This window comes from Thunnus maccoyii, chromosome 17 (genome assembly GCF_910596095.1).
Source record: "Thunnus maccoyii chromosome 17, fThuMac1.1, whole genome shotgun sequence".
Classification (NCBI taxonomy): domain Eukaryota; kingdom Metazoa; phylum Chordata; class Actinopteri; order Scombriformes; family Scombridae; genus Thunnus; species Thunnus maccoyii.
In genome coordinates, this window is record NC_056549.1 from 4367497 (window position 1) to 4383504 (window position 16008).

The window sequence follows — 16008 nt, forward strand, 5'->3', positions numbered from 1 at the left end:
CTCAGTGTCTGTAATCTGTAAGTATTCAGATCCTGCATGAAAAAATCCTACTACAGTAAAAGTACATCAGTATTATGAGCTTGATGTAGTTAAAGTATTGCAGTAAAAGTACTTAAGTATTATGAGCTTGATGTAGTTAAAGTATTGCAGTAAAAGTACATAAGTATTATGAGCTTGATGTAGTTAAAGTATTGCAGTAAAAGTAGTGGTTTGGTCCCTCTGACTGATATATTATTATATATGACATCATTAGATTATTAATAGTGAAGCATCAGTGTTAGAGCAGCATGTTACTGTTGTAGCTGCTGGAGGTGGAGCTAGTTTACACTACTTTATATACAGTTAGCTAGTTTAGTCCAGTGGTTCCCAACCTAGGGGTGGGGCCCCTCCAAAGGGTCAGCAGATAAATCTGAGGGGTGGTGAGATGATTAATGGGAGAGGAAAGAAGAAAAAACAAAGTTCTGATACACAAATTTGAACATGTATTGAAATGAAAGCATGTGAGAAGTTTAGAGGGAAAAATCACTATTTGGTGGAGCTGTTATCTCATAGACATGTGAAATGTGACCCCGACTACGGCTAAATGCATAAGCGGCGTTTTGTTGCAGCTGTTCGAGGTGGAGCTAGTTTGAGCTGCTTTGTGAGGGTCATGAGATGATAGATCGGGTAGCAAAGATCTGCTACATACATTTGGATTCATTTCTCAGAACTTTTCTTTAATCTTAAAGCATTTTCTCTCTTTGGTGGAACTACAAACATCTCACAGACGAACAAACGTGACAAAGAAACACAAATACACTGATTTTATGTAAAAGGCCAAAAAGTGGGAACCTCTGGTTTAATCTGTAACAATGCAGTTTATCATTATGTTATTTTATGTAAAAAATTTAATCTGAAAAGTAGCTAAAGTCAAATAAATGTAGTGGACTAATCAGTTAATTAACTAATAATTGCAGCTGTACATACAATCTATCTGAATATGTCACTTTCAACTTTATTTTCTGACATTTTATAGAAAAAACTGATTAACTGATTTAAAAAATAATTGTCAGATTAATCTATAATGAATATAATTAGTTGCAAATATGTTTATTTACATATTTATTTGTTTCTTTATATTATACGACTGTTATTTCATGCCGATTCAACACTTATTACACACATTCAAACTGGACATTAAAATCCACACATCTGACAACTATTAACAATAAACACAACTAGTGCATGATATAGCATGTAAATAAACATTTAAATCATTAAAAACTATTTTTAAAAAAAGGACAAAATTATGTATCTGTCCTTGTTAAAGATGGATATATGGCCTGAGGAAGGACGCATGTATAATAACATTAATTACACGTGGTGTCGGACGTGTTGATGCTAATTTATGCAGAATTTAATTTGATTTTAATGAGCCTGTGTGCTGTTTACCTTTATATTGTATCAACTGTTGTCACGTATGATTATTCCTGTTATTTTCTCATTTATTCTTATTTCCTGGATTTTGCCAGCAGGCTGACAGACTGTGTCATGTTCTTCACTGCGGAGCTTCACATTTCTGCAACACTGAGTGAAGAAAAGCTCTGATCAGACCAAACATTATTTCCTAAATTGTTGTGAATAGACTGAATGTAAATATATTGTGTTGTCTATTGTTGTGATGCAGGATTAGTTACCAGCGATGTGCCAATAAAGCAGCTATTGAAATAGAAATGAACTGATTTAAATGGAATAAGGGGGAAGGGGGGGGGGGGGGGGGGGGGGGGGGTGTTGAAAGACATGAAAAGGAGCTGCAGCAGAGAGGAAAGAGGTGATGCTGTTGCCACGGCGACACAAAACCTCCACTCAGACATTGAATGCGGTGCTGTTTCTGCACTTACAGGTGAATGGATGGATGGACAAACACACACAGACTCACATTATACAAGTCTGTTATTAGCTTTAAACCCAACCTTCATGTAGCGGCTACAGTGTGAGCAGGACCGGAGGATTCACGTGTATGTTCAGTGATCGCATGCAGACGTCATTCTCTTATTACATGGGCCACTGCAAGGATCAAACCTGTGACTTTCTGACCACAAGACAAACTTCTCACATGCTTTCATTTCAATAAATGTTCAAATGATTCAATATTTCACAAAAAAATCAAAGATTAGAGAAAAAGTCCAAAAACTGAAAACAGATTTGTGTATCAGAACTTTGTTTTTTCTTCTTTCCTCTCCCATTAATCATCTCACCACCCCTCAGATTTATCTGCTGACCCTTTGGAGGGGCCCGACCCCTAGGTTGGGAACCACTGGACTAAACTAGCTAACTGTATATAAAGTAGTGTAAACTAGCTCCACCTCCAGCAGCTACAACAGTAACATGCTGCTCTAACACTGATGCTTCACTATTAATAATCTAATGATGTCATATATAATAATATATCAGTCAGAGGGACCAAACCACTACTTTTACTGCAATACTTTAACTACATCAAGCTCATAATACTTATGTACTTTTACTGCAATACTTTAACTACATCAAGCTCATAATACTTAAGTACTTTTACTTAAATAGGATTTTTCATGCAGGACTTGGAGTATTTTTATATTACTGTATTGGTACTTTTACTTACGGATCTAAGTACTTCTTCCACCAATGACTTAGTGATAGTGATAGTTTGAGGGTTAGATACAGTAGAGATTGTGCACTGGCATTCATACAAGTGTCAGTTTGTTCCCAGAAAAAGGATGAATAACAAAATTCTTTTGTAACCACTCAGTTTCAGGTCATTCTGTAACTTCGGTCAGCTGCAGAGAGAGAGGATCACTAGATTTGAATTTTGCAGATGAGCCTTAACTGCAGCAGGAAGCGAGACCTTTAAATCGGGGCGTGTGAGTGAGGTACAACTTTGGTTTGACAGGTATCTTTCTCTCTAAAGGGCCTGAAACATCTGTTTGATTTCTTTTGTTCATAACGGAGATGTGCGCTGCTGCACCCACTGTTTTCTCACGGTCAAAAGGAAAGTTTCACACGCTTTATTCCTGCTATACAGACGCCTTTTATAGTTTATCATCTGTTTTGATCTTTATCAAACCATCTAGACTACTGTAACTCACTTCACTCGTGCTTAAAGCAAACATAACCTTTCAAGGCTGCCAGACTCAATAACTAAAACAAAATAATACATATAACCCCTATTGTAGCTTCATTTCACTGGCTACCTGTGCAGATGGGACTGTCTGCTGAGTTTATCAATGAATGTTTAATCCCATATGAGCCTAAGTGTAGCCTGAGATCCTCTGGTGGATCCCTTTTAAGCTCAGACTACAGGAGTTCTGACCCTCCCGACAATCAGAGGAGTTCGGCACAGATTATCTGGTAATGTGAAGGGTTTACAGATCTAGTCTTAAACCTCCAAACATGTTTGATATTTAGGATTTAAAATGTGGATGGACAGCTGAGATGGAGGAAAGATTTGGCAAGAACATGACTGCCTATATAACGTGTCTTTCAATCATAACCGTACAGACAAAAAGCTTTAATAAAGCAAGTTGTTGCACCATGTCAGTCTATATTTTGCTCACATCTGCTAAAAACCAGTCGACACAACAAGACATAGAGATATTTGGGGCTATTTGTTAAACAGAGCAGTTAGAAATAACGCAGGGAGGAATAGTACAAGCAGAAACAACCACAGTGATGATGATATTTGATGAAGAGCTGCAGAAGACCAGCACAACTCCTACTTATTTGACTTTGCCCTGCTGTGTACTGGAGCGATGGCTCGGTGTGACCAACCCCAAAACAATGGAAAAACGCCATAATGTTAGAGGAGCGTAGCAGTGAACTGGTGCGCTGTGTGTGGAGCAGACGACCATATAAAGAAATCCGTCATGAATCGACGTCGGCTCGGGCTGAAAGTAGGAAAAAAACGTTGGAAACTGAGCGTTCAGAGCAGCCTGACGCTGCAGGGATTACTGCTACATATGTTACCTCGTTATTTGATACTTTTGACATTAATATGAACATCCAACATTGTAACATTATATATAAATATGACTGAAAATAAGCATGATAGGTCCCCTTTAATAATATCCTTTAGTGTGTGATTCACCATTATTTTCAAATCTTGTAGTTTGTGTATATTCGTGATTAGAGAGACGAACATCTGTCACGTTTCCTCTTTATGTGCGTGATGCAACCCGGTTTCAAAAACAGTTTAGAGATCCCAAGATCTAGATAGAAAACCAGTGGTGCTATCAGCTATCAGGGCTTTCTTACTTTTATGTTCTTTTTATAATGCCTCTATTTTATTGTCATTTTTCTGGCTTCTGTCTTTCATTATGCTGTTGTGAAGCACTTTGTAAGTATGTTTTGAAAGGTGCTACACAAATAAAGTTGATTATTATCTTCATTATCTTAGATTTCTGCTTTAGATAAAGTCGACTTCAGCCACATCCAGCATGTTGTGTTCATGCACTGGTGGGAAAGATTTTTCTAAGTAGCTCGACAGGTTAAAGTCAAAGGGTGTCTCGTTTAAACTGAGCTAATTATGACATCTAGATTAGCTATAACTGCTTTAATAGTATTTTAAATATTATATTGTAATCTGCATTGCTTCACAAGTCATTTACCCAATTGTAGTCCAGTTGTAACCTTTCCATTTACAGATCTTTTGACCTCCAGATCAATAAAACCATGCTGGGTTTCACTCTCCCAGACATAAAAGCACGCTGTTGAGAAGAACATACAGTTGGAAGTTCCCTGGTTTATACAGAAGAATTCACATTAAAGACGTAAAGTATGCTCTGCAACACATCATGATGCATTTACAGACACTAAAAAAACGTAACAGGGTCTTTTCTGTTTGGTTCCTGCACGAGTTGCAACCAGTAAAAATGAATTAAATCACATGAAAACAACATTCTGCCTTCGGCCTAAAGCTCTTCTTCTTCTTCCTTATCTCTGTATATGTTTTTTAAGTTTTTTAAATGATCTAATACAAAAAAAAAAAAAAATCAGACAGCAGAGCAATAATTCATATCATATACAGACCACCAGTCAGACAGTTTCAAAGATCCAGCAAACGAACTAACAAGCAAACAACAGCAGTAACAATAGATAAATAGATAAATAACAAAATAATAACAAAGAAAAAATAAATAGATGAAATAAGTATGTAATTAATTTAGGAAAAGGACATAAACTTGCTACCTTACTGTAGCAGGTGGATAGGTTTACATTCGTCTTTCTATCTGTGGTCCTACAGATCCTACATTCACATTCTCAAGTTTAGCTATTTTCAACAGTGCGTCAGTCCAGTGTTGAATCTGCTGTCTCTCCGTTTACAAAAAAAAAGAAAAATCTACTTTTTGGCAACAGTAAAAGTTACAGACAGCCATTTATTATGTTGTTGATTAGCTAATCTTGACAGAATCCCTATTATACAAAGTCAGGGATCAGGATTAATGCAAAGTTTTATCTCAGCACAAATTTTCTGGACAACATCAGTCCAAAACTTTCATTCCCATAACACATTTAGACGTGACCCTTTATTAAACAAGCATTTCCAACAAGTGCCGTCCGGCCTGGACCCCACCCTCCATGACCTACTGGGAGTCCAGTCATAGCTGTGTAATGATTTCAGCTGAGTTAGAGACATTCTTGGAGATTAACTGAGCTCTTCTCCAGACCTCATTACATTCATCATTTGTTATACTACATCTCAGATCCATGACCCAGTCCCTTTTCAGAGCTGGAAAACATCAGATGATATTATGTTTATAACTTCTTTATTGAGTTTAAATAGAGATATATCTCTTGCTAGTAAACATTTGTCCCAATAAAATCTTTTGCCTGATTCCTTAAAGCAATAACTGCTGATAACTCCACCAAGGTATCTGTTTTGGGGAGATTTCTGCATATGATTTAAACCCTTTATCATTATAAAGATTCTCTTTGAATTTAATGGCAGTCGGCCAACGATGAATCGGTGCAGTACCTCCACCATCTGGCGAGGAGAGTGGTCAGACGGGTTGGACAAAGATGGCCGAACTCCCCATTTGGTCTCAGCAGGGTGAATTTCCATTACGCTGCTTCCAACAAGGTCTCTAATGACCTTTTTTAGACCAATATTAATATCACAGCAAGTACGTAGCGACAAAATAAGTTGTTTGCGAGAGCCTTTCCTTCCTGATTGGTTAAGGTTAGGAAAATATCATGCTAATGGTTAAAAGAAACAAAGAATGACTGACGAGTCAAACCCTGTTGAAGTCACCTTCCATCCTGAGCTGTTGTGGCATCATAATGACGTCATGTTTCCTCCGTTTTTGCTACTCAGAGAGGAGAGTCATTGTACCACCACATAAACACAAGTCATTGTTGAGTTCTTGAACAAATGACAATCCATTTTCTGGACTGAAATAAACTAAAAACACTATAAAAAGTGTCACTTTTTCTGACCCTTGTTGATGACTGCGTACATTACTTGTGCAGTCATTACAAAATCGTGTCATTTAATGTACTTTTATTGTGTAAATGGCTACACTGGCATACAAATTATGATTACAGAGATAATTGGAGGTGACAGAAGCAAGAAAAGGTTCAGTTCAACGCAGCAAAAAGACAAAAAATTTCTGCATGTCTAAAAACTAGAGGCTAGATTCAAGTAAAGTGACCCATTAAGATAGTTGTCAAACAGATGTATTTTTTGACATTTTTTCCACATTTTTTTCTTACATTCATACTGTATGTCTGCATTTTTGAAAAGCTTCATACTCAGAGACTAGCACTTTCAAATTTACCCAAAGTTTTCTTGAAATTTAAAATTTTTTGAGAGTTAAAAACATCTGTTGCGGGTGACAAGTCACAACATTAAGACATTCATTGCGATGTGGAAACTGTTGTTCCTACCTGAACTCTGCAACACTAAGCTGTCTTCTGCATGAACAAGGCCTTCATCAGGGTGATTTAAAGCCTACCGCCTACTCTACAAGAGGCTGAATCTCCATCAGTTATCCAATGAGACTTAAATACATGATGGTCAGTCTTCATCTTTCACTGGTTGATGTTTGCTGCGGTTTTGCACAAATAGCCACATTCATTGTGTACAAGCCTGAGAATATTAACAGAGTTTCACCGACACCACAGATCAATCACAGAGAACTCCTTTTATTCCCCACTGCATGCACGCACTTTAACATAACTAATTAACATCAAGCCATCATGCGCCTGTCGTTGCCCGGCTTCTTTTGGCGCATGCGGTCTGGTCTCTGGAGTCATTCAGTCCCACAAAATAATAGTTTCAGGCTTCGCCAAACAATATCTGACAGCCAGTGTGCCGTCTGTCTCTGTGGTGAGCAGCAGTCATCTGAGGTCCAGCACGCTACCGCATTTGAAAGGGAGAGAACAATTAGTCAACAAGCACCAGCTGTGCCATTCAACTCACCTGGCACCGCTCTCCTGAGCCATCTTCTCTCTCCTGCAGCTGAACACCAACCTCCACAATCATGTACATAAAAGAGCACTCCGGTAATTTAGCACTGCACTTCCATAAAGTTGGGAGACTCACAAAAGAAGATCAAAATCAATGCAGCAAATCCCTGATATGTGTCAAGCTCCAAAATCACTCAATCCTACAAATCCCATAATGCAAGTGAATAAATAATTGTCCCTTTAAAATATTTTGTTATTTATGTACCTCTACAATTTACTGTATGGTTACGACCATCAGTTTTGACCCACTGGGTCTCTCTCCTGTCTGTCAGCAGGACTTGAACCAAGAAACAACTGATTAGGTTTTGGTGATGATGATGATGATGATGATGATGGGTCGGTTATTGTCTTTAAGCCAAAACAAAACAATAGGGATGTGCAGAGATCTCAGTATTTGTATCTGTATCTGTATTTGTTGAGGCAGCAAAATTATTTGTATTTGTATTCGAATAAAAGTGGAAAGAGGCTTAAAAATCCTGTTTTTGTTTTTATGACACTTTTAATTTTAGAAAATTAAAGTGTTACAAATGAATAAACTATCTAATGAAGGAGGTCCCCACACCAGGTCTCAAACTGGAGTCTCCCAGATCATAGACGACTGCGCTGATTACTGAGCTAAAACTTTATTCATCGCCTCATTGCAGACAGACCTCTACCTATTTATACACCCATAATACAGAGCCAGCACACGTGTAATGTGTAGTGAAGAACTTCAAAGGCAGTTATTGCTTTGCACTTTTCATTTATCGCCTATTTTTTACAACCTAACTTTGTGGAAAGGAGAAGAGGAACAACAGGTTATGGAGAGTCCCTTAGGAGCACTTTGTTTGTGTCAGTAGCTCAGCTTTACCTCTGGGGAACACCCCCAACAAATCATTTTTAAAATATCTGTATGAAACAAATATTCGTATAAAACCCACTATTTGTGCTTTGCCGAATAATGTATTTGTATTCGGGCACACCCCTACAAAACAATAAAGCTTGTGGCGATAATAGTGTCAATCAAACTTAAAAAACAAGTGATAAGAATCATCTGTTTGTCTGGAACAACAAGTCGTGAATCAGAGTACATTTTTAAAAACTTTTCCTCTGAAATAAGTCAAATAGAAACTGAGAACACCCCTGGAGATGTTTGGGATTGAGTGCCTTTATAAAAGGGTGTGGAAACAGTTCAGACTGGGGATTCAAACCAGTAAACCTGGTTGTTGTGAGAGAAAGAGCTTCATGCAGCTTGTTTGGGATGTGGAGGAGTTTTGTGGAAAATGCCGGATGGAATGTTTTGACCCTTGTAGATCCCTGAGAATCCTGGAGAACGCTGGAGAGAGAGAGAGAGAGAGAGAGAGAGAGTGTGTGTGTGTGTGTCTGTGTGTGTGTGTGTGTGTGTGTGTGTGTGCATTTGAAGGCATGTGTGAAAAGTTTCCCGTTGTGGAAATAAGCCTCCCTGTACCAGGATGTCAGTTTCCCACCTCACAGAGGGACACACACACACTATGCCAGCTCTGTAGGGTCTCTGAAGAGTTGGCAGCAACATGTTTCCTCCTTCCCCCTCCCTTCTCCTCCCTCCCTCCACCCTCCTCCCTCCTCCTCCTCCTCCCTCCTCCTCCTCCTTCTCTCCGTCTTCCTCCATCTTTCTCCAAAACGTTCAACGGTGGAAACTCTGCTGACTGCTAGAGAGACAGAAAGAGAAAGTAACATACAGGATTCACAGTTTCATGATCATAATTATATCATCCCCTTGATTAAAGTATAATTTTTTAGCTATTATTTTTATGCATGTATGGATCTATAATATAATTTCATTGCATTGGTGAAGTTAGATAACGGCAAGACAGATTGAGGACATTAAATCGTCACATAATCTAATTAGCATCTGTCTGTCCCGACACTTCACATATGAGCTACAGTACATCACACTTACATTCAGCTGAATATTAAAATGCAGGACGCATCTTTAATGGTCAAATTAAAAATATGACATTTCATGTAATCGTGTGATTGCTGAACCAATCACACCAGTCGCTGTAGCAATCACACTTTCTTCTTTTCACTCTTTATTATTCCGCTACATCTCTGCTGGCTCTGTGGTTCTAACGATCAGCCTTCCCTGTTAGATTGAAAGGTTCTGGGTTTGACACCAGCTCAGGACATTGCTCCTCACAACTCTACTCTTATAAACAAAGGCTACATCCCATTTCCCTTAAACTGCATCCACGTTTCCCTCACTTGCATCCTTAGTCCCTCCCACTAAAGATGCAAGGAAAAGATGCGGCGAGGAGAGAGGAAACGAGGAAATATATTTTTAGAGAAATGAGACGTCCTTTCCTCTGACGCATCTTGTGAAGTGACGTCCGTTTCTGATGACGTCTGCAGCTGATCACAGCTGTCAGGTGGCTTTAACAGCTGTAGAGACTTTTGATGGAGTTGTGTCTGCACACATGTGAACTGTGCTGATATTAATAAAAGGTGCACAGTAGGGGTGTGCCCGAATACAAATATGTTATTCAGCAAAGTACAAATAGTGGGGGGTTTTTTTACATACAAATATTTTTAAAATTATTTGTTTTTGGGAAGAAAAAAACAAAACATGTCAAATACCAGTGAACAGGTCAGTTATAGTCGCTATCTCAGTGTCTCTCCTCTGCTCCGCTGTTACGTCTATCAGCAGGTCTCAATGAGGGGGGTCACATCCACCTGCTACATGACGCACATTTCTTTAATTTTCTAAAATTATAAGCGTAATAAAAACAAAATACAAATACAAATAATTTTGCTGCCTCAACAAATACAGATACAAATACAAATACTGGGCTCTCTGCACATTCCTAGTGCACAGTTATCACTGCCAGCAGCTGTTTTCTCTCTGCAGCCTGTTACCTGTTTAACAAACACCTGCACATGAATAAAAACCTGCATTCTGTATTTATACTGTGTCCTGCTCAGAGGCACAGGAACCGTTTCTACTGGCAGAATGTGTTTATATTATTTATTCATTATTTGCATCTGTATTTATTGATATCCTGATTGTGAATTCATTATTTAATAACCCAGAATATGATCAGGGTGTCTTCTGAATGCTGGCAATCATTTATTAGTCTAAATGCTTCAGGAAAAATGTAAAATGATGTAACTCATATCAAACCTGATGCTCACAAAAAGGGGAGGCGCTGAACCACTTCCTGATTGTAAGATCTTGCTGACATCACCAGTGATGTCATGGGTTAGACCAAGTATAGGGGGGCTTATTTTATTTAGTTAAATGTTTGGTTGTATTCATGTTATTTGTACCTTTTTTGGTTTATGGTAAGGAACAATGCTGTAGTTGATGTGTGTGTAAACAATGTTAAGTGACAATGTCATTCACCAGTTGTTGGTCTAAGGGAAAGGACACCCCTGATAGAAATATGGTTCTGCCAAGATAGATTGGAGGGCCTATTTAAAGGGAGAGATGTTAGTTTAAGAGAGAGCAGAAATGAAAGAGGATATCAGTGTATCTCTGCCAAAGCTTCCTCACAGGTAAAACTTTATTTTACAGTAAAACAGCAAATAATTGTTAAAAAAAAAAAAAAAAAGAAAAGCCAGAAAGGTTTGCAGAAATGTTTCATGATTCTTGTTTCCTATCTCGTCAATTGTCTTTTGATCCAAAATCATTTAGGTTTTAATTTAATTTAATTGTATTACATGCAAATGAAGATATTTGCTTTGTGCCCATTTATCTATTCATATAAGAAAATGAACAGAACACTAGTGGGTCACCAAATGAGGGAGAGGAGGGAAAGGGAGACAGACAGAGAGAAGAGAACAGGCAGCGTTACATTACATCGCTGTAATGTCTCTTAACTTTGAGGGTTGTACTATAAACAGTCCTTTCATCCTCATGTCTAAACTGTGTGAGTGTCAGCATGTGTGTATGTGATACTGTAGGTCAAGGCTGGTAATTAGTGTGATCACTGCAAGCGATCACACTGTTGTAGCAGCTCGCAACGGCAGCAGCAGCAGCAGCAGCTGGCAGAAGCTCTCTGCAACAGTAGAGTTGGCACATGTGCACCTGGACAGCGGTGGATGATTTCTCACCCATCTTCATCCAGCAAATCAGTAGGTGAGTTCCTTTTTGCTTTGCTTGGCAGCATTGTCAAAATACATTACATTTCCAATCCATTTGAATTGTGCTATCTGTCTTTACTTGTGTCATGCTAATGACTTGGTACCATGCCATCTGATCACAACAATGCAGGCCAATGCATCCCTGGTTGGATGCAACACTGAAGAATGGATGGGCTATATAAAATAATATAAGTGGCCCTTGTGTGTTAAGTCTACTAGAGAAAGTAATGGACTAACTACAAACCCTTATAAATACACACTTGGACAGTTTGGTTATAGCTTGCATTATAGGAGCATGTTGTTTTTTTGTTTTGTCTTTATTTGTGTACAATGTTCAGACAGACTGCACTACTTGTTTAAGTATTTACTTTTTGAATGACTTTTGAATGTTTAATTACCTGAATGAGCTCCATACTTTGTTTTGTTTTTTTTCTATTACATTGTAATTATGTACAAATGTTTAGCATCATTCATTTAAAATGTTAATTAAGTGAGACATGGTTTGAAAGAAATAAGCTTGAAGTTGTATAATTTGTCTTAACATTTTAAGTCTCAATTCAAATGGCTGTTTATTTACTGTTGTAAATATCGTCGATGAGTAATTATGTCAAGAAACAAGGTTTGAGGGAAAAAATGATGAAATTTAAACTCACTGTAGTCAGTTACACAAAAGTGTGTCAAGTAGTATGTTGTACATGTTGCAATTTACAGTAAAAATCTGAGTATGCCACTCGTGAAAAGTGCAAATTAATAGTAATAAACAATGCAATCCTCTTGGCACTATTTTGCTGTAAAAGTAGAATAACAATTTTTTATGCTGTATTTATAAAAGCAGCAACAAATTGTTAATTTCAGTAACAGCAAGACATCGTTAATTTTGGTCCTGCTGGTCCAGGATACTTTCCTACCTGGGGGAAAGAGGGAAGACAGCAGTTCACTGCAGCTGGTCCCGGTTTTCTTATGTGGAAGTACTCGGTGGAGTGTGGGAACGGTGGCCAGGGTGCTGGGAAGGCATCAGCTAGCTGCAGCTGGTCCCAGGTGCCTGACCCACAAGCACGGGTACTTGGTGTGATCTGGAAGGCAGCAGTTCACTGCGGCTGGTCTTGGTTCACACCAGCCCTACTGGTGCTGGCCGGAGGGGAAGGAGAGGAAGTCTCAGCGTGCCCTGAGAACTGTGTGGTTCTCAAAAATATACTTCAAAGGTTTATTTATGATACAGGGCAGATGTGGGGAAATGCAGGGCAGGGCTAACGATGCCAGATGCAGGGCAGGTGTGTAGATGGGCAAAGCAAGCACAGGAACATATGAGGTAACAGAATAAACATGAATACAACTCAAATACCCAAGCAACACTGCAATCTCTCATCTGCAACAAACTAAACTCCAAAACACAAAGTCCAAAAACAGAGTCCATGACAGAAAGTCTACGTGAGGAATGTTTGCAAGGTGGTATCTCAAAAACTTAATGTGCTAAAGTATTCATACTACATGGACAGGTGTCCCATGTGGAAATGCTTAACATATTAAAATATGGTACCAATAGCGCCACCATGTGGTCAGTTATTAGGTGTTTTACATAACTCATGAACCGTTAGGCGTATCAAAACAATATTTGCACAGTGTGTTCCTTGGACAATGCTGATTTAACTAATAAAGGCCACACCCATTTGTGCCTAGAAATATTTTCCACCATTTATTTTTGCTTCTGTTGGCACATATTCCATCTAATCTTCACCAAACTTGGTAAGTACCATATTTAGATGACCACAGACAAAACTTATGAGTTCATTTCTGGGTGTCGCTCTCTGTTTGTCTGTAATTGGTTGCCAAACCTTTGAAGGTGTGGATGACGCCCTTAACGAACCAGAACTCTTCAATGCTAAATTGGATTGCAACCAAATTTGGGAATGTTGTACATAAAGCCATGATGCACAAGGGTGTAACATTTGATGTAATTCTACCAACAGTAAAGTAACATCATAACATGATATTTCTGCAATTCTGTTGTCTTTAATAAAATGAAACTTGGTACACTAGTTCTTCGTGAGAATCTGCACAACATATGGAGTCATGGCACCAATAGCCCCACCCTGTGGTCATGAGTAAAGCACCACCAAACTACTTATTAACTGCCATATCTCTTAAATGTAATATACCATGATAACCAAATTCTGCAAAGTTGTACGGAAGGGGATACTGAACAAGTGTGTTGTATTTGCAGCAATGCTTTGCAGGTTATTTCAGCTGTCAGCATTCACACACATTTTCTGCAGGTGTTTTTGAGATCTAAACCTTAATTGACAGGGAGAGAGCTGTAAAGATCACACTGACTGCAGGCTGTGTGTCTCCTCTCACTCCCGCTTCTTATTCTCTCTTCCGTCAAACACTCTGTACAAATATATACTCTCACACTCAGCTAGTCCTGCTGCCGTTAATAATGTTCAGATCTCTGAGCTCGAAGCTTCATTTTAGGCAAATCAATTTTTCATCAACAAAATGTGAATTTGTGCTCTATGTCTCAGGGTTCCCCCCCACTGGCTCTGTGGTTAAGACTTGTTCATGGTCAGCTTTCCCCATTAGATTGTGAGCTTGATCACAGCTCAGGGCAGTGCTCCTGGCAACGCTGGTCTGACTCATACTTTAAGCAATAGCACTTACAGTTTATGCTGTTTCTGCCTCAAAACCACAACAGAGACCTTCAATTGACTCCCATTTTTATTTTGACTTTCAAACTCTCGAGCAAAAACACAAATGTGAGGATTTTAACCTGTGACTTCTCATGTTTAACTTGATCTACACAAACTAAACATGAACAGAAAAGTCTTCTGACGCTCACAGTGATACATTTCAGCAACACAACCTATGATTTGTGAATTTTTGTGTATTTTTTGGGATGTTTCTCAGCAGAGCTCTGGGAATTTTCACCAGTTCTGCCCAACAGTAGGTCCAACACTCAGCTGAACCCAGTCTACTGATGGCACTCACTAATGATGAACACATCTTGGGGTTTTTAGATTTCATTATAGATCAGTCATGATTGATATGATTTTAGTGCACCATCGTGCCAAACTGCTCCAGCTCCCTGTCATTAAAGAAAAGTTAGATGTGCAACCCTTATTTTCTCTGCAATTAAAAGTCTAAATAAGAAAATCTGTTTACTATTTGCTGTGTCACATCTTAGCTCAGTGCATACATTGCTGTTTTACAAACATGAAGTCGTAGGTTCTATATTACCTGCAGGCGACGTTAGTCTTGGCAGAATTTCAAAACTATTCAGCTTCCAGCAGTGCAGCACAATCAATTTCAGCTTTCAGTAATCACACGTAATTTCTTCAGAAATTGCATTTTCCAGTTATTATTTTTATTCTGACAGCTTCGGCACCTAATTAGTCCCACACACTTACAGCTAGAAACACGGTTCCAATTCACATATGTTAAACATGTTTTCTAGGATATTACTTTTATTTTTCTAGCATTTCATTTTATATACATTTTTAAAATATTAAAGGTATTACACTATGCAGGATCCCCCCCCCCCCCAAAAAAAACAATGTATAGACTCATACAAAAGTAATCCCTCTCAATCATCACTTATGACTCACAAGAAATGTGTAGTGGTGTATTTATCTACAGAGATTCTGCCATCTGTTTGTATGTTTTTCAAGCGGCAACCTCCGGGGCTGAAAGATGAAGCCAATGCAGAAGTGCCAAAAACTGCAATTCCTTGAATGGCCACTTGAGGGTAGCTCCAAAAGCGAGTCAATCCCCATAGACGCCCATGTTAAAATGCCCAACTTGCCCAACAACAAGCAGAAATAAACATGTTTACAGCCTACAGGGGAGGGAATTTTTTTATAACTCGCCCGTTTAAATTTTATTAAGCCGTAAAGTTATGCATAATGAAGGACATGGCTGCTTTGAGTGACAGGTCCGCCAGCCACTAGGTGGCTTGTTTCAGCCATTCGGCCCCACCTCTTTGCCCATTTTTGATTGGCTGGGAGTTAGGCAGAATCATGCACTGCCAAGATGGCAACGGCCAGGGCGGCTCACTTTGAGCTTCAAAACTATGTCCATATTTTTATACAGTCTATTTTTTTATTATTTTGCTGTGTTCGGGATGCTTCTGGGCGTCAACCTTTGGCGAATGGGTGTGTAGCCCCCAGCCAATAACAGCACACAGGTGTGAGGTCGAGGCCTGCGTGTCTGTTTGACCAAGGGCAGGGCTGAGCTACACACACGAAGAGACAGTTCAAGCACATCATACCTCAAAGCCTCCACAAGCCCCCTCTCTCTCAAAATGTAAATATATTTCCCATAGGAGTTATAGTTTTGATATCTATAATTGATAGGGAAGGTGCTATCTGGCTCTCATTTACACCAATATAAACTGCATGTGGTCATTCCTGTTTCTTAAATTTACAGATT

The 16008-nt window shown here is 38.8% G+C and overlaps 1 long non-coding RNA gene across 1 annotated transcript; it reads right to left on the reverse strand.

Annotated features, from left to right (window-relative positions):
• Positions 1-7138: 7138 nt before the first annotated feature.
• On the reverse strand, positions 7139-12972 carry LOC121882188. Its single transcript, XR_006092041.1, has 2 exons — positions 12492-12972; positions 7139-7372 (listed from the first exon to the last, which is right to left on the reverse strand). It is a non-coding gene; the product is annotated as an uncharacterized LOC121882188 (long non-coding RNA).
• Between the last annotated feature and the right edge of the window lie 3036 nt (positions 12973-16008).